The sequence below is a fragment of the Oryctolagus cuniculus genome, chromosome 17, assembly GCF_964237555.1.
Source record: "Oryctolagus cuniculus chromosome 17, mOryCun1.1, whole genome shotgun sequence".
NCBI classification, from domain to species: Eukaryota; Metazoa; Chordata; class Mammalia; order Lagomorpha; family Leporidae; genus Oryctolagus; species Oryctolagus cuniculus.
In genome coordinates this window covers 61135798-61159210 of record NC_091448.1, presented here as the reverse complement: position 1 = coordinate 61159210, position 23413 = coordinate 61135798, and the positions used below count along the sequence as shown (strand labels likewise).

Below are 23413 nucleotides of genomic sequence, written 5' to 3'. Positions count from 1 at the left end.
CTTGACCACCGGCACTAACGTACAGGGGCAGAGCCAGACAGGAGCATGGAGGTGCACGGACCTGGACCACCTCCCTCCCGCCGGGCAGGGAGAGGACATCCCGCGTGGCCCTGGGACGTCCGCCTCGGAGCTCGCTCCAGCACAACTGCCCCCGCTGCACGAGGGACACCGCCCTCGACCTCGGCCGCGCGGGCCAGTCCCCAGGTCTGGGGTCGTGGATTGCAGGAGAGCGGCCTGTCAGGGGCGCCCAGAGCCGCGCAGCCCCGGTGGACCAGGAAGTCCTCCAACAATCGACACGATCCTGTCACGTGGGGCTGGAGACGGTATTTCAGGCTTAAAGTTCAGAAGATGGAGGCAACGACCATGACCTTGACACATAAAGTTTAAACAGTATTCACAAGAGAACAAGATGGCAAAATTGGTACCATTTCTTCCAATGAGTGTGCATTAGGGATTTTGTTTGCCCATAACATACTAGTGCCTGTTAAACATGTACAATTTTATGTCTCTTATTTTATTATTCTTTTAAAAATTTATTTGAAAGCTAGAATTACAATGCGGGGCAGGGAGAGATCGAGTCTGTATCTGCCAATTCACTCCCAAGATGGCTGCTACAAGTCAAGCCTGGGCCAGTCCAAAGCCAGGAGCTTAATCCAGTGTCCCCAGTGGGTGGCAGGGGCCCAGGCACTTGGGCCAGGTTCCTCTGCTTTTCTCAGGCCATTAGCAGAAATCTGGATTGGAAGTGGAGTAGCCAGGGTGTGAACCAGCGCCAATACGGGATGCACACATTGCAGGTGGCGGTTTGACCCGCTGTGCCACACATTTATAGGAAAGAACATTGATTTCAGCATTATATATTATAACAACCAAAAACTGAGATGAGGGAAATACAGGCATTCTGTAGGAGCAGCCAGATTCAACACATTCCAATGCATCTTACAGCTTAATGCTATGATTCTGCAGCTTATTTTTAATGAGTTAAACATTGTTAATGAAATGCTGAATAAAAAATGCAAGTTGTAGGGCTGTGCTGTGGCGTAGTAGGCTAAGCCTCCGCCTATGGCACCCGTATCCCTGATGGGCACCATTCGTGTCCCAGCTGCTCCTCTTCCCATCCAGCTCCCTGCTTATGGCCTGGGAAAGCAGTAGAAGATGCCTGAAGTGCTTGGGTTCCTGCACCCACGTGGAGACCAGAAGAAGCTCTTGGCACCTGGCTTTGGATAGGCTCAGGTCCGGCCATTGTGGCCATGTGGGGAATGAATCAGTGGATGGAAGACCACTCTCTCTGTGTCTCCCTCTCTCTCTAACTCTGCCTTTTAAATAAATAAAATCTTTAAAAAATGAAATTATACATTTATCTTCTCAGACAACAAAGGAATAAAATTACAAGAAGAATAGAAGCTTTACAAACATAAAAGTTAAACTGCATGCTACTGAACAATTTTTGTGATTTGTGAAGACTGAGCAAAACTCTCATTTTATGGAAATGCAAAGGACATAACTGCTTGCCCCACTGTCATTTAAAGTCAACTGAAAAGGGAACCAGGTAGTAGCACAACCATGGAAAGAAGTTCAAGTTTATGGAAGAATCTGCTACTTGAACGCCCCGTCTGCACAGTCTGGAAGCAAGAGGCTGAAGGCACCATTTATCATCTTGCCAGTATTTCATTTGTAGAGCAGACCGACAGTTTCTGTGTTACATTCTCCCCTTTGAGTTCCTGGATTCTCTGCGTGGTACTCACTGAGGCCCACAGAGGAAGGCATTTTTCAGGTAATCCTAACAGCAGAAACCGACTGTCGATATGTGTCTTGGAGGACAACGAAATTATATTTGTTCTTTGCTCAGCATCGTTACATCCTCCGCCTGTTTTCAGTTTTAATTGGCAGTGACATCGCAGATAAATTCTATGCCTTGAATGACAGGGTCACATAGGAAAAATATATGATATTCACTTACCCAACTTCTATCAAATGTCAAATCCAGAAAGACCCAGATCACCGCTGATGGAACATTTTTGGAATTCCAGACAATATTGTGGTGAGTGACATCAAAGTCTGAAGTTTTAGATCTATTCTAAAGACTCTGGTCATCCTTCCCCAAATAAGCTGCAAGACACAGAACACTAATATATTCATAAGTCAAGTTCAGAGGCAAGAGGCCATTGAAGATGTTTTATGCATCTCACAACCTGCATCACAAATAACTTGTACAGATGTTAAGGAACAGAACAAAGTAGTCTGTGCACATAGCTGATTTACACATGTTCATTGGCGTCTCTCCTCCCTCTGAACCAGAGCGGCCCCTGGGTTTGCCCAGCACTGTCCCACGGTGTGGAAGGCACTCTGTGGGACTTCCAGAGTTCTATGGAAATGCCAGGGGCCTCTGCCAGGTCACTGGTGTCGCTCACCTGTGGAGCCCTTGACCAGACCAGCACTCTGCATGCCCCGGGCTCCCCTGCTGCAGGACGCCAAGGCCACACAGGAGGTTTCCTGCAGCCCTCAGTCTGAACCCAGCTCCACTGCTGGTCTTGAGTGACGGTGTCTCCAGACGACGCCAGCTCCTCGCTGTGGACTCAGTCCCAGCCACTAGCTCTTCCCTCAGACCCCAGGCATCAACAAGGAGATGTGGGCCATCACCACCATGTCTCCTCTGGACTGCTCTCCCTTTAGGCCAGGAGCAAAATAGCATGATTATATTCATAATATGTATATTTATTTTCTTTATATAATCACATAAACAATTTATATATTTACATATAATTTATGTATTTATTAAATTTAATCTTATCCAATTTTATTTGAAAGAAAATTGCATGTTCACAACAAGAGAAACAGCATGGGTGTAGTGGAGGTAAAAGGCACAGACATGGACGAGAAATCTGCCTTTCCTCCCTCCCCTCCGTCACTCCCCGTGAGGCCCGGCTCTGGAAGAAGCTTCTGGAACACTGCTGCAGAACCTTCAGCATCGACTGACCCAGAACCGAGCAGCACCGACACTGTGCGGGCTTCGTTCCAGGGCTCGGCCTGTACGTACTCCACTTCCATCCGCGTGTTCAGTGTGTGATGAACAAGACAGATCCTGCACCACTGTCCTCTCATTAAACATTTGAAACAGTCGGAGACCAGCACTTAGTAACGGCCAATAGTTATTGACTATGGTGTGACAGATCAATAAATGTGGACAACAGGTACTCACCAAATCAAGGTAAAGTTTTCCTCTCTTTATCATCACTTTAGTTTTGGGTCCTTTGAACTCCCCTTTTCTATTTGCTCACAAAAGAGAGATTATTGTGAACTGCAGCAAATTCCACCATGCTGGGCAATGTAAGAACTGATTCCTTCTACTCAGTCACTGCCTCTCTCTCTCTCTCTCTCTCTCTCTCTCTCTCTCTCTCTCTCTCCTTGTCTCTCTGTCTGCCCTTGCCCACTGCCCCTCATGCTCACACACAACTTTTCTCTCGAGCTGCAGACCCTACGAGTCTCCCTGCTGAACAACCAAACACCGCCTCTCCCTCCCCTCCCCTGCCCACCCGCCCGTGCGGCTGAGTGACCCCTGAGGAAAAGCAGCGCCATCTGTGGTGATGCGGGGTTTCACCGCATCAGTATCTCCCAGCATGAATTCTAGAAGTTGGGGGACAGTGCTCTGTGTGGTGCAGTCTGAGTGTGTCGCCAAAACGTTTCTGGGATGGAAGCTTGGTCCCCAGTGTAGCGAAGGAAGAGGAAATTTTAAGAGGCAGAGACAAGCGTGAAGTAATGAGGTCACCGTGGGCTGCCACTGAAGGGATTAACGTAGCTCCCACGGGACCCAGGGAGCTGTCACGAGAGACCTGTCTGAGAGAGGACAACTGCCCTTCCCTGCTCTCTGGGTCCTGACTCCACGGTGGTCACATCACATGGGCTCCCTGATGACCATTCTCTCTGAGGCAGTTGAGCACGACTTTCAAGGCTCAGTGTGTTTTTGAGTGTATGTGTGTACGTGTGTGTGTGAGAGTATGTGTGTGTAAGTGTGAGTGTGTGTGTGTGTATACTAAGTAAGCATCTTAAATTATAGAGGCAGAGTGACAGAGATGGAGAAGGGAGGAGGGGAGAGGATAGAGGGAGAGGGTGACAGAGGAGGTGGGAGGACTGGAGACAGACAGCACTCTCTCCCTTCCACCCAGTCACTCCACAATGCCCACACGAGCTTGCACACAGGCCAGAGCTGGGAGCCAGGACCACAACCCAGAGCTCTCAGGAGGGTGGCAGTCATATCATTTCTGAGCCATCCCAGCCGTCTCCCAAGTCCTGCTCCGGGAGGGTTCTTCAGTCATGAGATGTGGCCAGGTACCAATGCAGGAACTCCAATAAGGGACATGGGCATCTCAACTTGCGTCTGAATTCCTTGGCCAAACATATGCCATCAGCCTCTTTCAAATACACTTTTTGAAGTTGTAAAGCATTTGCCCTACTTGTTTGAAAGGCCTAGAGACAAGGATACAGAGTTATCTCCTATCCACCAGTTCACTTTTTTTTTCTTGGACAGGCAGAGTCAGACAGTGAGAGAGAGAGAGATAGAGAGAAAGGTCTTCCCGGGCCACAGCAGAGAGCTGGACTGGAAGAGGAGCAACCGGGACAGAACCAGCGCCCCAACTGGGACTAGAACCCATGGTTCCAGTGCCGTAGGCGGAGGATTAGCCAAGTGAACTGCGGCGCCGGCCCACCAGTTCACTATTTTTTTTTTTTGACAGGCAGAGTGGACAGTGAGAGAGAGAGAGACAGAGAGAAAGGTCTTCCTTTTGCCGTTGGTTCACCCTCCAATGGCCACCGCAGCCAGTGTGCTGCGGCCGGTGCACTACGCTGATCCGAAGGCAGGAGCCAAGTGCTTCTCCTGGTCTCCCATGGGGTGCAGAGCCCAAGCACTTGGGCCATCCTCCACTGCCATCCTGGGCCATAGCAGAGAGATGGCCTGGAAGAGGGGCAACTGGGACAGAATCCGGAGCCCCAACTGGGACTAGAATCCGGTGTGCCCGCACTGCAGGTGGAGGATTAGCCTATTGAGCCGCGGCGCCGGCCCACCAGTTCACTCTTAAAGTGTCTGCACAGCCAGGCATGGGCCAGGCTGAAGTCAGGGGTTGGGAATTGAAGTCACGTGTGTGGCAGAGACTCGATTCCTCAAGCAATCATCGGCTGCCTCCCAGGCTGCACAGTAGCCGCAACGTAGACTCCAGACTGGAGCCGTGACCTGAGAACTTGCACTCTGGTAGGGGTGGGAGCATCCCAAAGCACCGCTTAACGGCCGTCCAAGTGCCCGCAGTCCTGAAGCCCATTTGTCAGTCTGCGCAGCCTCAGATATTCTGCTAAAACATGGAATATGAACAATGGAATAAAAGATGAGGGAGATGTTTAATGGCATTTCTAAGAATACAATTTTAATTTAATATGGAACAACTTATAAGTTGTTTGATCTAGATATACCTGATGATGTAGAAATAGGTCAAGGGGTAAGAAAGGTATCACAAGCCATTAAGCTTGTGTTTAAATATTTCTTTTTTGAGTTCTTTTTTGACTTACTTTTTAATTTATTTATAGAGAATGGGTTTCATGAATTTCATAGATAAGACTCTAAGAATACAACATTTTCTCTCTTACTCCATCCCCCTAACTTTCTCCTATTTTTTTCTTTAAATTTTTTGCAATGACAAAATTTCAATTTACTTTACAATCACCGGTTCAAAACTCCTTTAACCAAAGATCTCCACAAGTAAAATGTAGATAGATCTCTGTTTTACAAGGGTAGAGACAAGAGCTGTAGACAACAATCAAATCATAAGATGTCAGTTTAGCTTGATATACATTATGTTTTTTGTACTCTATATATTAGCTACAACCAACTGGAGAAAGCATATATTTGTCTTTTGGGATCTGCCTTCTTTCATAAGCATAATGGCCTCCGATTGCATACATTTGTTGCAAAAGACAGAATTTCGTTCTTTTTTATGGCTGAGTAGTATTTCATCGTGTATATTTGTACCACATTTTCTTTAATGAGTTACCAGTTGATGGAAATAAGGGTTGATTCTCTACCTTAGCTATTGTGAATTGAGCTGCTATCAACACAGGGGTACAGATAACTCGCTCACATGCTTATTTCGTTTCCCTTGGGTATCTTCCCACAAATGGGATGACTGAATCATACGGCAGATCTATTTTTTGAGGAATCTCCACACTGTCTTCCACAATGGCTATACCAGCTTCCATTCCCACCAACAGTGTATTTAGGGTACCTTTTCTCCATAGTTTCATCGGCAGTGGTTATTTTTTGATTTTTGGATGACAGCCATTCTGACTGGGGTGGGGTGAAATCTCATTGTGGTTTTTTATTTGCATTTCCCTGATGGCTGGTCATCCTGAGCATTTTTGCAGGATATAAAAACACACAAAAATCAACAGCATTTGTATAAATACATCTTAAATTTAGAAAATACCTTATTTCTAATGCCAAGTTTGCTCACACCTCTCCAGAGAAAAGACTGAAGAAACCCATACTACATTCATCTGGTCAGGAGAAATTGAGACCAGACACAACACAGGCATCTTACAAAAGGGAACTTTCAAGCCAATCTCTTCTGAATATAGAGGTTGCCATCTGAGACCAAGTCTGTTAAGAACAGTCTGAATACAGAGATTTTTGTTTTCACAATGGAAAGAAACTGGGATCTCAGGGTGGAGTTTCCACGGGTTGGATGAACACATGCACCCTGCTGTTTGGGGCTCTCAAGGAAGTGGGACAGAGGGACAGTACTTTTGAGTCAGTGATGGGGACATTTAAAGGGAGAGGCAAGCGGCATGCCTGGTGGTCCTCAGGCAGAATACTGGATTTGGAGGGGGCAGGCTTGATGACAGGTGCCTCTCTGACAAGAGAGAGAGTTGTGCCTCCTGTCCATGCAGGGTCTCTGGAGGGGTGAGGAGTTCCTAGGGCTCAGTGTTGATGAAAGTCAGGTGTTTTTTAACGCCACAGAAGCCTTAAGTAGACCTGTGTTTCTTAGAAAGTAGTTCAGCAGCCTCCAATACTTGTCTGAGAGGGGCAGAGGCTGTACCAGCTCTGAGTGTGAACCTTCATGCTCATGACCCCCACCAGTGGGCTGTGGTTTCTCTTGTCTCTGGGACTTTTCCCAGAACATCCTGTTCCCAAGGAAAGCCTGGTCCTGGAGCACTTGAGAAAGAGTGAGAGGAGCTCCTGGCCCAGGGTTCTAGGGCAGGAAGTGGACATTCCAGGTGTTCAGAGCCTTCTGTCTCCCAGGAAAACACAGTGATCCTGCCCCAGATCCATCACCTGTCAATGTGGGGACTCTGGACAAGTCACTGACAATCCCTAAATTTACATTTGCTTAATTATAAATTACATGGAACAGCTGAGCTGCCCATAGCTTGGGGCTGTGCTGTGGGCTGCGTGGGAAATCAGAGATTCTCCACGTGGAAAGCTTCCTATCCATGGACAGGGGAAGAGGAACTCCCACCCTGTCTGCCTCAGGGGTCATCCAAGAACCCTCCCTGTATGCAGCCACTACCGAGTGACACACTCGTTCTCTGACATTCGGAGAGTGAACAATTTCAGACAATTATGCAGCATCAGCTCGGTAAAACTTCATGTGTTTTTAATCACCTGAGCTTGACAACACATCACACGGACATAGCATTATTTCTCTATCTCATAATAGGGACCTGAGACACTGCGGGGGTGGGGGTGGGGTGGTGCCTGCGCAACTTTCCCAGGTACATGCAGCTTCCCTCCAGGAGCTGAACACAGACCTTCTGGTACCAGCCCCTCTGCTCTCAGCCACTGTCTTCTGATGCCTGTCCACAGTCTCATCTCAAGTGAGGTATTCACCCGCACTATCAGACTGTCGAGTAGAAGTGTTCACCACACTGCACATCTGCCTAGTATCCAACTCTGATTCACGAGGTGGCTCTGTAATACTCAAGGTGAAAACTGGCACCAAAGTTAGAACTTCAGCCAAATGAGCACACACTTCCCTGTGGTCTCCTGCCAGTGGGATGTCAACAGCTGTCTGTACTGTCATACTGTTCCAGGATCTTGTCTCCAGAGTTTAAGAAGAAAAGCAACTCGGAAGTCAAGAAGATCTACCGTCCGTCCTATCGAGAAAGTCAGAAAAATCCGTGTCTTGCCAAAGAACAGGATGCACCCTGTGAAGGAGTCGACGAAGGTACAGTGTAAATTGATCATCAAGCTCATTCAAAAGTCAAGATTCTACTTTATTCAAGGTCTCATGGTGATGACAAAGCTTTAAAAAGCCTATGCTATCTTTTATTCCATGTACGCACAGTAAAATGGTCAAATCAATCAGCAGGGTGCCCAGTACAGGGGAAAGCTGTATTAACAACTTAACCTTGGGTTCACTGTCAATGGCAACCTCTCAGGCTAATGTTCAGACATTTACCTGATGGTGCAACAGGGGCTGAAGCAGGCCTCTTCCTGAGACAGTGTCACCAGATTCTACATTAATAGTAACAGTTGGAGATGAGCATGCAAATTGAATATAGAGTTCAGAAAGTTCTCATACTGAATTCCCAGTTTCCCTTTTTCTATTGACACTTCCACTGGTAGGATACATATGTTATAGAAACTGAACCAACAGTGACAGGTTGTTATTACTCAGCTCTGAAGTTGGCACCAAGACTGACTCTGGTGGTAGAGTTCTCTGAGTTCCACAGATGCCTCAGGCCACTCACCACCAATACACAGTGGTTTCACTGCCCTAAACATGACCTGAGCATCACCCGTTCATCTCTACCCGTGTCTCCCAGAACCCCCGAAAGACCCCAGAACATGACCCAGGACTGGTCATTTTACTGCATTTATACTCGTGCTGTTCAGAATTTCCTAGAGTTGCAGCCACTGAGTCTGCAGGTCCCTGTGACTTGGCGACAGATCTAGGAATTCTTTTAAATCTTTTTGTAGGCTGATTGTTGAATGATTGTCATCACTGAGCAACATCCCATCTTTGACGGTCCTCCCAGTACTAGAGGACTTCTTAGTGGCTTCTGATTGCAGCAAGCAGGAAGAAGGCCACCTGGAGCATTCCTGTGGCAGGTTCTGTGAGGACATTATTCTTAACGTTAACTGGGTAAGTACCTACGATTATGTGGCATGACGTTTTCTTGGTAAGAATGGGATGCGATTGACCAATGAATCCATCTCAGCCTAGCACCTTACTTTCTTGCAAACTCATACGTTCATGTCTTTCCTAATTGTAAAGGCTCTTCAGAGGGTCCATCTCCCCTTGCTTAGTGTGGGTAGTTTCTGACTCTGGAGTAATCGGTCTGTTTCACGGAATCTGTCTAATCTGTGGGCACACAGTAGGCAAAGTAATTCCTTATTTTCTTTTTATTGTACTTGCTATCAGTGGCAAGGATGTGACAATACAATGTTTCTTCTTTTTTTTTGTGCTTGGAGAGGGAGAGGTATCACAATCTTACTGATCTTTTCAAAGATCTGATTTTTGACTTTTGGGTTTTCCCTATTGAGTTCCTATTTTTTTTTTATCACATTGGTTTCTTTTATATGTGTAATATGCATTGTGTTGCCCTTTGGCCCTCTGGTTTCCCAGGGCATAAGAATCCCTTATTATTGTAAATCACCCTGATTTCTTTTCTTTTTATTTTGTAAAGATTTTTATTTGTTTATTTGAAAGCCAGAGTCTCAGAGATAGAAGGAGAGCCAGAGAAGATCACCCTCATTTTCTAATGTCTTTCATTCAGTGGTAACATTTTCCTCCTGAGCACTGCTTCAATACAACCCACAGACTATTTTTGTTCAAAATAGTTTAACTTTTCCATAGACTCTACATTGGACCCCTTTGTTTTGGAGAGTATGTTATATAGCCTCCATATTTATTGGGGGGATTTTCCAAGCAATCTTTCCTTATTGAACTCTAGTGCGATACCATAATGACTAAGTAGTGTATTTTGTATAACATGTATTATTTTAAGTACTGTGTGTGAAAGGAGTCATTCTTTGGTCTACCGTGGAAACTTGATCTGACCCAGAGAAGAATGTGTTTCTGGCTGCTGAAATTTCTCTAAATGGCAATAGAATCTGGTTGGCTGATGGTGCCCAGATTAGATTCCTAGAGCAGTCAAAGCAAGTTCCAGGTTGGTTGGTTGGTTTGAAGTACAAGAAACATTGTCTCGTGAGTCTGCATGTTGGGTGTCAGAACTCCAGATGCGAGTATGGCCAGGCGCCCTCAGAAATCATAAGAGAACCTTTTCCTTCACTTCCCAGCTTGTGCCGGGCTCCTGGAAGCCCTGGGTCTCCTGGGTGGGTGCTGCAGCCCTTGCATTTCTTCTCCCTCCATCCCATGGCATTCTCCCACCCCTGGCCTCTCTTCTCATCTTGTAGGAACACTGGTCAGATGAGAACAGGCCCACCCTACTCCAGTATCAACTCAACCTAAGTGACTCAACCTCCAGTGACTTCGTGGCCAGCGAAGGCCCCTTCCCAGGTCCTGCTGTGACGACATATGACGATATGACGACATATCTGGCAGGGGAGCACGACAGATCCCACGCTGGTGTTGTTCTCTGCCACTCTGCCTTCACTTGTCCCCTCCTACTGGGCCTGGCAGTAACTTGTGACGTGGTGTTGAAGTCTTCAATGATAACCGTGAACTGGTCTGCCTTTCTGCTCCATTAATTTTGGCCTCAAGGATTTTGACGCTCTGTTGTAGGCACATGCACAGTAAAGACTGCTGTAGACAGTTGGAGAGCGTCTGCCTTGATTGTTCCTGGACGGGCGTATTTGCTGCTCCACTGTCATTCACTGCTGTTGCGTGAACACCCTGTTGGCAGTGAGAAGGGAAGCATTATGTCATATTATGCTCTACCTCAGTTTTTTGTCTACCAGAGCTTCCCCACTCGACTATTTCCAGTTGCAATTTCCCCCTAACCTGAGCCCACAGTGGACTTCCTCTGACCTTCAGCATGAGAATGGTGGACTCGTGGAGCACACGCCTGTGAGAGTGTGGTGGCCCCGTGAGACTGGACCCTGCGGGTGCTCACTGGGAAGCAGGTGCACACGCAGCCTCTGCAGGCCATTCCCATGTATGCGTTCCTGTGAGCAACAGGCTCCGTGACCCCTCTCCAGTGAGACGATGTTGGCTGTGGCTGTCGGCTTTGTCCTCTGCAGGCAGAAACTTCAGGTGGCGGCTCACCTGGGAACTTCCACTGTCTGAGGGTTCTAAGTGGAGCCTTCCGTTTCCACTTGGTTCAGACTTCTTGTTGTTGTAAGGACAGAGCTGATGACCTTCAAGCTCTTCTGATGTCAGTTAAGCCTGGAAGGTGGGCCCTTTACTTTTTAAAAAAGATTTATTTATTTATTTGAAAGACAGAGACAGAGAGAGAGAGAATCATCCATCTTCTGGCTCACTCCCCAAATGGCCACAACAGCCAGAGCTGAGCTGGTCCAGAGCCAGGAACCAAGAGTTTCTTCTGGGTCTCTCACATGGTGTCAGGAGCCCAAGGACTTGGGCCATTTTCCACTGCTTTCCCAGGCCATTTGCGGGGAGCTGCACTGAAGCAGAGCAGCTGGTCCATGAACCCAATGCCAGCCCATATGGGATGCTGGCATTGCAGGAGACAGGCTTTGCCCACTACACTAAGATGCAGGTTCCGGGACCATTTTCTTGTTATGTTACTGATGTGTAAAGGATTCATCCCAAAAATCACCTGCTAAATCAAACACTGATGTCGTTTTATTAAATATTTGCATGGATGTGCAGACACCTGCAAGATTTCAAAAACCATTTCACCACCACTCCAGAGGAAACCACTTATCACTGACCAATCCTCTTCCCTTCACTTAATCCCAGGCCCTGGCAATCATGAATGTACTTTGTCTCTGAATTTCTTTGCGACATACTTCTCATATAAACAGAACCACAGGAAAGGTGACCCTTGGTGTGTGGCTTCTCCCACCCAGCACCATGTTTCCAAGGTCCAGCAATTCTCTAGCATGAACCGTGCCTTTCTCCCTCTTCATCAAGCAGGCACATGTGCCCTGAAGACAAGGTTATACCACATCCTCTTCACTGACAGCACCATTGGACAGTTGCACTTTCTCTGCACAATGCTGTGAGCCCTTGTCACAGCTGTGGGTGTGATCATTTGTTGGCCTTCTCTGTGGCAGTGGGATGCCTGGGTCACAGTATCCTGATTCATGGTTCCTGGACTCATTGTCATCTCAGTTCATGGTTCCTTACAGCAGATGGTGTTGAGCACTGCTCCCTATGCATGCTGGCTCCTGGGATACTTTCACTGTGCACGTGTCAATTTACCATTTTTAACTGAGTTGCTTTCATTTTCGACATGAATCCCTATCATGTACCTAAGGACTATCAGGTAGTTTCTCACCTCATATACCACCTGTGGTATAAATCACCAAAAAGTGGAAAGCAGGGGGCAAGCAGGTATCTCTCTACCCCAGCGCTCATAGCAGGCAGCAGGTGGAGACACAGAACTGGAGTATTTCCCAGTGTCCACCAACAAATGAACGTGTGATGAAAATGGAGTATATAGACAATCAAAGTTTGATGTATACCACAACATGGACGGACGTGGTAACACACAATGCTTACTGAAAAAGGCAAGCACTAAAGGCAAACACTGCGTGTTTCCCTTAAAGTGGCATGTCCACAAGAAACAAACCAAAAGGAACTGAAAGTACAGATAAGCCAGGGATGGAAGGAGAGGGGAAGGTAAATTTCTTTCTTAATAACTGCAGAATTTACAGTGGGTATGATGACAACAGTTGCAGCACACAGGAATAAGGTATGCACAGCATCGTCAAATAATTCATGCCACTGCAGTGTTCCCTTCCAAATGATTAAAATAATAAGTAATATGTCTGCTTCCCCATAGCAACTTAAAACACCCAACAGAGGGCCTGGCATGGTGGTGCATGAGGAAAGCCTGTCCCTACTGGAGCTCCAGTTTGAGTCCCAGCAGCTGCTGTTCCTGCTCCTGGGAACAGTGCGGGATGGTCCAAGTGCCTGGGCCCCTGCTGTCTACATATGAGACCCAGAGGTGACCCAGGCTCCTGGCTTCAGCCTGGCCTAACCGTGGCCATTGCAGCCATCTGGAGGGTGAGCCAGCAGATAGAAGATTCTCTCTCCCCACCCCCACTCTCTCCCTGCCTCTGCCTTTCAAAGAAATAAAATAAATCTTAAAATATCAAAATACAAATATCCAACAGAACAGACAGCCAATGAGGCAGCAGCTCATGTTGAGCCATGGAGGTAAGTGATGTTGGAACACTTCAAGAAAAACTGGGGATTTCCATGGCCTGAAAATGGGCAGAAGCAGTGATGAGACCTTGCAAAGGAGTCAGTGCACTACAGCACGTGACTACCTCAAACTATTTCACATTGATTTGGTTGCTTTGGGCAAGAAATCAAGACCCCGTTTCTCATTTATTTCCCACCCCTCTGCTTGGCCTTCTTTTACCCACCTACGAGGATGGCCCCAAAGTGTCCACGAGCAGTTCAGAGCCCGCTTCCGGTGGCCTTTCTGAATTGCTTGTGGGCGTGGGGCTGGCTTTATTTCTTGCTCTGTCACTGAGTGCAGCACAGAACTGTCCATGTTGTTCACTGCTCACCAACCCACAAGTCCTAGTCCCGTGTCCACGTAGGCAAGTGTCCCTGCCTAACTCGTCCACAACTCGAATTTAATGACAGTTACCCTGTGTCCTCCCAGCTGCCCCCGACGACCTGGTGGAAGAACACACCAAACACAGGGCAGAGGAGAAGGCCACACCGCTTGGCAAGGTATGGGTGCCTTTGTTTCTTTGTTTACAATCAATTTTCTTTCTCAAATAGAAAATCTGGCTGCATACATTGCAGATGACTCCCACAATTTTCCTGTTGGTATAAATTAAGTGCTCGCCTATTATTAAATGAGACCTGACTCAAGATGGTCTTCAAAAATGACCGCAGCAGGGCCGGTGCCGTGGCTCACTTGGTTAATCCTCTGCCTGTGGCACCAGCATCCCATATGGGTGCTGGGTTCTAGTCTTGGTTGCTCCTCTTCCAGTCCAGCTCTCTGCTGTGGCCCAGGAAGGCAGTGGAGGATGGCCCAAGTGCTTGGGCCCTGCACCCACATGGGAGACCAGGAGAAGCACCTGGCTCCTGGCTTCAGATCAGTGCAGCACGCCGGCCATAGCAGCCATTTTGGGGGTGAATCAACGGAAGGAAGAACTTTCTCTCTGTCTCTCTCTATCACTGTCTAACTCTATCTGTCAAATAAATTTAAAAAACGACAGCAGCGTTTACAAGCTATGTGGTATGGAGCATTTCCTCAGTAGCACTTTTCATTCTTAAAAGAGCATCTTGTATTTGCCAAGCAAACAGACATGCGCCATCACCTGCGGAAGGTCGTGTCTTGCACACAAGTGTGCTCTGTGCTTTATCTGGGGGCGGCTGCCTCATGCACTGTGTCCCATCAGGTTTCCCACAGTCGGCAGGAGCCCTGTGCAGACAGAATACGGTCCTACAGGGACTCTCTCTCTCTGGTTGCAGACGGACTCGAGATCCAGCGAAAACTGTATGTATCCTGGAATCCCTCGGTTGTTGAGGGAAACCGAAGGGAGGAGAGAGTGGGACCTTCCTGCCTGCTCTCCCCTGGTGATTCAACCTGATTCCAGCTTCCTGGTGGATAAGAGGATCTCGGGTGTGGTGAAAGAAACAGATGGGCTAGTGCATAGCCATGGGCATCTAAGGCAGGCCCTGGAAGGAGCTGGGTCATTTAGAGATGGTGTGGGTTTGTGCGCATCAGTGTTGTGAGGTTTTTATGATTAATCGTGTATGTTTTTTAAAAGTGTGTGTGTGTGTGTGTGTGTGTGTGTTTTCCCTAGAAAATGCATTCCGATGCACAGCTCAAGTTCTCAAAAGTCGAGAAGAATCTGATCACTGGCGGCACTCTATGTAAATGAACCCATTCAACCCCATCCCCACCTAATGCCGGAAGGGTAAGTTACATTTCCACAGCTTACACAGACATGATGCAAACACAAATTGCCCAAGACCTTGATGGCCCAAGTGAGAGAGGCAAATAAGTCCCCAGCTTGATCCTTCTGACTACTGGCCTGCAGTGAACTCCCAGCCATGGGATAACCAGCACCACCATGCAAGGGAGTTCCAGTACTTATGTGCCAAGAACTATCAGATCCACAGAGATCCCAAAGCTGTACATAATTATAAGCTGATTTCTGTGGTCACATGATCCAAGTAGCAATAGGTACACCAAATTGCAGGCTTTGGCAGCATCATGAACATGAAACACACAGACAGAAATCCTCATCAACTCACAGATTCTGAGAGCTGTGTGGCACCATGGTGGACAGCAAAGGTCCACCTCTGTCAGGTCCAGTCTTTCCTCAGCACCTGGCCAAAACAGACAAGAAAAAGGGAGACACTTGATTGGATTTCATAGATCATCAACACGAGCCTTAGAAATCATTGCTCAAACCCAGCAGCGCACACCCTGAAGGGTTCTTTTGAGCTCGTCACCCTGTCACAAATCCCCTATGCAGCATGGTGAGAGACATCACTGCCCACCACATGCTGACTTCCTTGATCCATGATCCTGCCGTTGGCTTTGGGTTGCATGAGCCTGGGGAGCTGTTGACTCAAGGGGTATGCACACATCACGTGGAAAAGGAAGACCAGCAGTTTACAATAGCCCATAATATCCAGGAGGAATAAATGGAGTAAATAGAAGAGAGGAGCTCAATGGCTCCAAAGTTGTCATAATAAGGAAGGGGAATGCTAATAGCCCTCATCTGTACCATACACAGTCTTTACATATCTGACACATCACACTATACTCCAAACAGATGAAAGCATTTAATATTAATCAAAAGAATATAAAACATATTGAGGAAACTGGAAAAGTGAACCCACTTGATTTGATCATCACACACTGTCTGCATATAATGATTCTTATGCTACAGTCCACAAAGATGTACCATTATAGTAATAAAAAAGGAAGGCCAGGAGAAAAGTTACCGCGTGATAACTGGTGCTCATTTGTAAATGGCAGAATTTTAGCATTTTAAAATCTTTATTTACCCGTGTTGATAACTAGCGATTGGCAATAAATGAACATGTTGCTTTGCCTACAACTGAGTCCTTCTCCCCATAACGGGTGCTTTTAATTAAGTTCAGAAGCTCATAGGAGAGATGACATATTCAAATACAATAAACAGATATTGACCCCTGAGTAGTAGTGACCTTGGGAAACATCAAGACGACAGTAGCAGTTTATTTGGCTTCTAAACATGCAGGAGTCGTCCCAGGACTCTTACTGAAATACAGCAACCGTGGTGGTATTGACCCCAAATAGTTTCCATGAATGAAGCTGCCTTGAGCTAGAAAGCTTAAGGCTCCACTTCTCAGGTCTTTCACGTTCTTCTCCTTGGCCTTAACCCTCGCCCCATGCCCATGTCCACCAATGCTCCCTGATGCACCAGTGTACTGACAGTCACCATCTGTCCATCTAGTGCCCCTGGAGGATGCATGGGAGGAGCTTCCTGGTGACACAGAGGATAAAGAAACTCCAGAGTACACTGAGGTAAGGGCCCCCGCCTTCCTCTAAAACAGAAATGTTCCTTCCTTGGCTTCTTCCTTTCTCAACCAGATGAAGAGAAGAAAAATCTGACCATGGATAGGGTCCATGATACACCCTGTGCACGGTGAGGGCCACTGAGAGGGAGAGTTTACACCAACAGAGAGCTGACCCGGGACACAGGGACAAAATGACTGTCAGGACTGGACCACAGCAAGCTTTTCTCTGCAGCACTTCTCCTCTTTTGAAAGGAATTTTGTGACTTCCAACCACAGTGGACTGGAGAGACACGTCCCCCATGAAGAGCTCATGCCTGCTGGCCTGAGTGTGATCGCTCTGCTCACGTCTTTGGGTTCCCTCCATAGGACCACTCTTTCACACGGGGTTTCCCAGTGTCACCAAGGGCATTAAAGTCAGGTGCAAAGGGACACAGAGTGTTCAGACCCTCATGGTGCCATTTTCTAATTACAGGTGATCTCAATACGAACAGCAAGTGGTATGTATTCGGGAATCACTTACTCCCTGTAGTACGAATAGGCCAGATGACAGCACAAATGGGACTATCTTGGGGGCTTTAGTGTGGAAGGCCACCTGACGCCCAATTCCTGCTATGACAGAGGACTAGGAGTGCGCTGGTGGGAAATTAACTTCCTGATAAAGGGTAATGATCATTTTCTGGGGTCCCTGGAAGACACTGGCTTGTGCATGGGGGTGGGGTTTATCTCTGTGGGTTCCCATGTATTACAGTTCTGAGTGTCTGAGTTTGGCAGTTTGTGTGTATTACCCTAGTTATGTTCCTCTGAAGCCACTATCAGTTCTCTGTAAAAAAGCAATCACAGAGGTATTGCTGCATGGTACAGGAATATGTATATAAACAAGAGTGAACACTTGTTTATACACATATGTAAACACTTCACACGGTGTACACTTCACATGGGTGCAGTTCATTATATGCATAAAAGATATTGATCACTCACATCAGTTTACCTAACAAAAACTTCCCGGGACAATGTTCACCTAGCTACACAAGGACAAAACAGTGTTTCAGAAGCACAGGGAGTGTATCAGCAGCTACAGGAGGCAATAATAAATCTCACTCCTCAGGAGGCCTCTTGCCTTGTGTCGTTATCTTGTTCAGCTTACTTCCCGCTTCATACTTCCCTACTCACGAGTCTTCTCTGGGAAAGACGTCCTCTGAGTTAATCTGTGCATTGGAGCAAGAACACGGGGAAGCTGCACAACCCACAGTTCTGGTAGCAATATGGGAAAGAGGAGCCTTCAGATAGGGAGGAATTGTGAGACCTAACACTGACCCTTGAGTCATGCTGCTAAGATGTCATCCATTAGTCTAACCATGGTATCTGTGTCCTCTGAAAGAAATGTGGCAAAACGCAGACAAATGAGTTCGGGTTGAGATTTGAGTGCCAAAGGGGACTCTTGCCTCTCTTTTTAGGAGGAACCATGGGTGGTTGTGCACTGCAAGGGGGAACATGTCAACCATGCCCTGGGTCTGGAGGATCCCACAATATTCCTGCTGAACCCCCCAGTTGAAATAGGTTCTAGATTTGTCCAGAAGGCATTGCTAAGGAAAGAATTCAAGGTTGTTGTGTGAAGCTCGTGTGAACACAAAAGGAAACAAAGGATACTGTGGATTTCCTCTGGGAGCAGCTTCCTGGGGAGCAGCATTGCATTTCCATGGAATTAGATGGTCTGAAAGTGTCAAGCTGGTTCCCACGAAACAAAGTACTGAGACTGCTCCTCCAACAAATATTTACTTGTGTAGCCCACAGATTATCCACCCCAACAATATTTCATTACCATCTTTCACCTCTAAATCACTGTCCCCATGGCTTCAAAGGGCCCGCTGCTAGGAGGGCTAAAAGGAAAAAAAAAATCCCTGTGGCCACAGCAAGTCTAGGGCACATCAGGGGCAGCTTCCTGTGAACTCTATGAGAAGGAGCAGAGCACAGCCGTGGCTGGTCCCTAGCAGAGGAGAAGGAAGGCACTAGGATGTCCAGGCCCTGGCAGGCAGCAGGCATCCCATGACTTAATGACCAGGAGAATCAGTACAGCAGCATCACCTGGGCAAACAGAAGGAGGAGTCCCCATCTGAGTGAAAACGAGCAACACATCCTTGATCCTGGCTTGAGCACTCTCTGATGGCTCCCTAATGCCCTGGTAAGAGGAGGCCCTTCCATTGTCAGTGGCTTCCATCTTCCAGTGTCATGCTGGCAATGCCACCAGGAGAACTTGGGGAGGGTCAGAGGAGGCAGGTCTCCACCTCTCTGCCCAGAAGGGCAGGATGTGACTCGGCAGAGATGGATTTCAGGTTCAGGCCAGATACAGAGAGGATCCCAGGTCTGATCCTTTGGGGCCTGAACAGGGAACAGGATTCTGGAAGTCACCTCAATGTGCAGGCAGAAACAGGGAAACTGGAGGGGCCATTACACCTGCAGCACACTGCAGTAACAGGACAGGTTGGGAGCGGCATAAGCTCCAGCACAGGGCCAGCTCAGAGCAGTGATGGGGTCCATGTGCCCTTGCTGCTCCTCTGTGTGACCCAAAGACTTCTGTGGTTTAGCAGCACTGGGAAGTCTTCGAGTTCTCCCACTGTGGTGCACAGGAAGGCTGGCCAGGCCTGCTCTGTCTTTCTGATGTTGCCATGCCCCAGCCTGGCTCTTGGCTGTCCTCCTAGGGTCCCTGGTCTGGGATCTAGCACAGGGCTGGAAAGGCTCGCTCCTCACCTTGTGAGCCTGTTGGAGCCCATGCCAGGTCAGTTACCTGTGCAGGCTCTGACCAGTCAGGCGGAAGGAGCATGAGCTCCTGAAGAAAGTGCTCCTCCTGCCCCATTAGCTGCAGCTCTCACAGAAGGCTCTCTCAGCCTGGACAGCCCACTCCTCAGCTCATCCAAGAGTGTGCACATCACAGCTGGGATTGGGGGTTTCAGATGCAGGCTGGAGGCATCCTCATGCAGTGCACCAGGGCAAGGGAGACGTTGAAAGGTGCTGCCGTCAGCTCCTCTCCCTCCCTGGAAGGCTTGAAGCTGTGGTCAATGTCTGCCTGAAGGTCAGGTCCACAGAGCCCAGGAAGGGGCTGAGAGCACAGAGAAGGGGCAGGGTCATGCTGAGCAATCCAGGGAGGAAGAGACTCTCTGTGAACACTTACTGTCTGTGTTTGTGTCTCTCAAGATTGAGTCTTGCAGAGCATTTCCGACTATAACAGTGAGGATGAAGCCTCTTCAGGTAGGAGCAACACCCACAAAGACCAGAGGGTCAAATTAGGGCAATGCTTGGGTTACCCACTGCTTTGGACTCTGAGAGGACATAGGAACTCAGGAGGAAAAAAGACATTGTATGTAGACATCTGATTTGTTCTTTTTTATATTAATTATAGAGTAGGAAGAGGTTTTATGCCCATGGGATTGGAGCAATAGAAATTTTTAACTATCATTTCTTGCTTTACTATTTAAAACTTTACATTTTCTTTAATACTGACCACCCCTGGCTTTTCCATTGCAAAGATCAAATCCACTGCATTGTGACAGGACAGCACTACCTTCGAATTGAACACAAGAGATGTCTGGGTTTTGCACTGACCATTGTCTTCGTCCATTTCTGGCCACAGCGTAATACCTGAGACTCTGTAATTAATCAGGAACAGAAATTTCTTTCTTACAAGGTTAAGGTCAAAGAGCAAGGTGCTGCCATTGTGTCTCAGTAAGGGCTCCTTGCTTCATCCTCAGCTCAGGGCAGAAGGAAGAAGAGCACCCCCCCACACACACACCCAGGGTCAGTTGAGTTAAAGAATACTTGCTCTGGGCTGACTGGGGAGGCCCCAGCATCTTAGAGTTGTGAGGGCCAAGCATTACTCTGGGTTCATCTTGGCTTCCACATCTCATCCAAGTCTAGTGTTTGGAGTAGACTGTGTGACAGGCCATTATCCAGATCCTACTGGAGACACTGCATAGCTGTACAGGCTGCCCAGAGGATGTGTGTTAGGGGATCCTGGGCTGGACACACATGCGGTGCTGCTGATCTCATCTCCTGGAATGCACTGGACTCAGTGGAGGGCCTCTGGGCAGCTGGACTGGGCATCACTGTTCCCCTCAGATGCACTGCTTCAAACACAGCCTGTTCCCCCTCCAGTCATGCCTAGCACATTCCCTGTCCTCAGGCCTGCCAATGTCCTACTTCCCAGTCCTCCCACTGCTCAGTGAAACCCTAGCAAGTCCCATTTATTGATATGGCTGTGGACACCCTGTTGCCTCCTTGGCCGACTACCAGAATTTGAACAAATTAAATTTCCTCTCCTCTTCGGGTCATCTTTTCAACTGGATCAGGAAACATGGGATTCTTGTGATGATTCAATATTTCCAAACTCCATGAGGTTACCCCAGACATATGGGGTTGGTCCTCATTACCTTTCCAAGGCCCAACAAGCGTCCATGACACTTGTTCCCCATGTAAGTGATCTATAGATGTATTGCTGTGCATGGCAATACATTTTTTAAACATTTATTTACCTACTTGAAAGGAAGAGTCATATACAGAGTGGGAAAAACAGAAAACTTCCATCCACTGGCTCAGTCCCCATAGAACCTCAATGAGCAGGTTGGGCCAGGCCAAATCAGGAGTCCAAAACTCCATCAGAGTCTCCCAAACAGCTGGCAGGGCCCAAGCACGAGACATCCTACACTGCTTTCTGAGGCACTTTAGCAGGAAGCTGGATCAGAAGTGGAGGAGCAGGGACACCAACCAGTGATCCCATGGAGGGGTCCCCACACGTGGCGCTTCAACCTGCTGCACCACAATGCCAGCCCCAGGTGGCAGTATATCTTTATCTTGGCCCCCAGAGCTCCCATATCAGAGAATAATATGATTGGTAGAAGATGACAAGGACAAAGGAAATGGACAAGAATTATGAGACAAAATAGAGGAAGGGAAACATGTGTGATGGAAAACAATGAGTTGCACACATTGACCCAGTGGCTACCTATGGAGGAACAAGGTGACACTTCTTAGGCACAGTGATGGGAATCTGAGGGCTGGAAGAAGAAGGCAAAGTTCAGAGATCATCTCACTCATTACAGAGGTGAAGCCATCTAGGCCCTGGGATAGGGATACAGACATGGGGTCCAAGGTTGGCCTACATCATCCAACCAGCAGCAGGGATCCGAGTCCTCACCTCAAGCCTAACTCTCCCCTTTCCTTCCTCAGCACAAAGAACAAGGCCCTAGCTATCATCATCACCAGGAAGACTGATGCCAAACTCGTCGTGGACCAAAGACACACATGCTAGAAAATCCATATTCATCTAAAGGCACACTCACAACCCTACAAACTGTAGCATACGAAACCACTGTATCACCTGCAGATACACTGACACTGATTAAGTCAAAGAAATCACTGAGACTACATTCCCAGGCACACCTAGAACCAAAGACAAAGGTACAAGTCAAGTGATACCCTGCATTCCAGCTAAAGCATAAACCCTTTTCCTATAAAAATTACTCCATAAAGAGGAAGGGACAAGTACACAAGATGTGCAGAGGTCAACCTAGGAACACAGGAGGCATGAAGAAGCAAGGTAGCATAATGCCTCCAAAATAATACAATAATCCTGCAGAATTAGATCCTGAACTGAAGGAAATCTATGAAATGACAGATACAGAATTCAAAATAATGATGGTAAGGAAATTCAGTCAGATACAAGAGAACATTATAGACAGACAGACTAAAGAAATGAGAAAATCAATGAGTGACATGAATGAAAATATTTCTAATGATGTAGAACTCATTAAGAAGAACCCAACAGGCTAAGCCTCCATCTGCTGTACCAACACCCATAAAGGTGCCAGTTCATGTCCCAGCTGCTCCTCTTCCAATCCAGCTCTCTGGTATGGCCTGGGAAAGTCGTGGAAGATGACCCTGTGCTTGGGCCCCTCACCCTGTGGGAGACCAGAAGAAGCTCCTGGTTCCTGGCTTTGGATTGGCTCAGCTCTGGCCGTGGCAGCCATTTGGGGAGTGAGTTAACAGATGACAGATTTTTCTGTCTTCCTCTCTTTCTAACTGTAACTCTGCCTCTCAAATAAATAAATAAAAATTTTTAAAAGTACCAAACAGAAATTTTGGAAATGAAATTTTCATTCAATGAAATAAAAAACTTGACTGAGAGCATTAACAGCAAAATAGACCAGGTAGAGAAAAGAATTTCTGACCTCGAGGACAAAACTTGAAATAAAGCAGTCAGACAAAAATAAGGAGAAAATAATTAAAAGGAATGAAGAAAGTCTATGTGAAATATGGGATACCATTAACTGACTAAATATGTTAGGTATTCCTGAAAGATACAAAAAGGAGAAATGTGTTGAGAATCTGCTAAATGAAGTAATAGTTGAAAATGTCCCATGTCTTTAAAGAGACACAGTAATCCAGATGCAAGAAGTTCAAAGAACACCAAGTAGACTCAACCAAGGAAGATCTTCTCTAAGGCAAATTGTAGTCAAATTTCAAAAGTTAAAGACAAAGAGAGCAATTCTAAAGACAGCCAGAGAAAAGAATCAAGTTACATATAAAGAAAAAACAATCTGATAACATCAAACTTCTCAGCTGAAACCTGACAAGCCAGAAGACAGTGGGAGGCTATATTCAAGGTCTTAAAAGAAAAAAGTTCAGGGCTGGCACTGTGGCTCAGAGGGTTAATCCTCTGCCTGCAGCACCAGCATCCCACATGGGTGCCAGTTCGAGTCTCTGCTGCTCTATTTCTGATCCAGCTCTCTGTTATGGCCTGGGAAAGC

The 23413-nt window shown here is 47.2% G+C and overlaps 2 protein-coding genes and 1 long non-coding RNA gene across 48 annotated transcripts in view; 2 read left to right on the top strand and 1 right to left on the bottom strand.

Annotated features, from left to right (window-relative positions):
* The window catches only part of LOC103347106 (uncharacterized), a 619502-nt gene that overhangs the window by 223058 nt on the left and 373031 nt on the right, over positions 1-23413 (bottom strand). For all 45 annotated transcript variants that reach the window (XR_011383700.1, XR_011383690.1, XR_011383692.1 and 42 more), the window contains 3 exons: positions 15360-15434; positions 3197-5336; positions 1958-2664 (listed from right to left, as the gene is read on the bottom strand). The gene's annotated coding sequence lies outside the window, so the exon portion shown is untranslated. The remainder of the gene's footprint in view (positions 1-1957; positions 2665-3196; positions 5337-15359; positions 15435-23413) is intronic.
* The window catches only part of LOC127489621 (uncharacterized), a 265586-nt gene that overhangs the window by 217699 nt on the left and 24474 nt on the right, over positions 1-23413 (top strand). The gene's annotated exons all lie outside the window — the stretch shown is intronic.
* Positions 1306-17439, top strand: LOC138846237 (uncharacterized). Of its 2 annotated transcripts, XR_011383708.1 has the most exons (6): positions 1306-2038; positions 2806-8204; positions 8960-9125; positions 10400-15019; positions 16553-16623; positions 17089-17439. It is a non-coding gene; the product is annotated as an uncharacterized lncRNA (long non-coding RNA). The 2 variants fall into 2 exon arrangements; XR_011383707.1 differs by having other exon boundaries at positions 10400-16623; positions 17089-17433.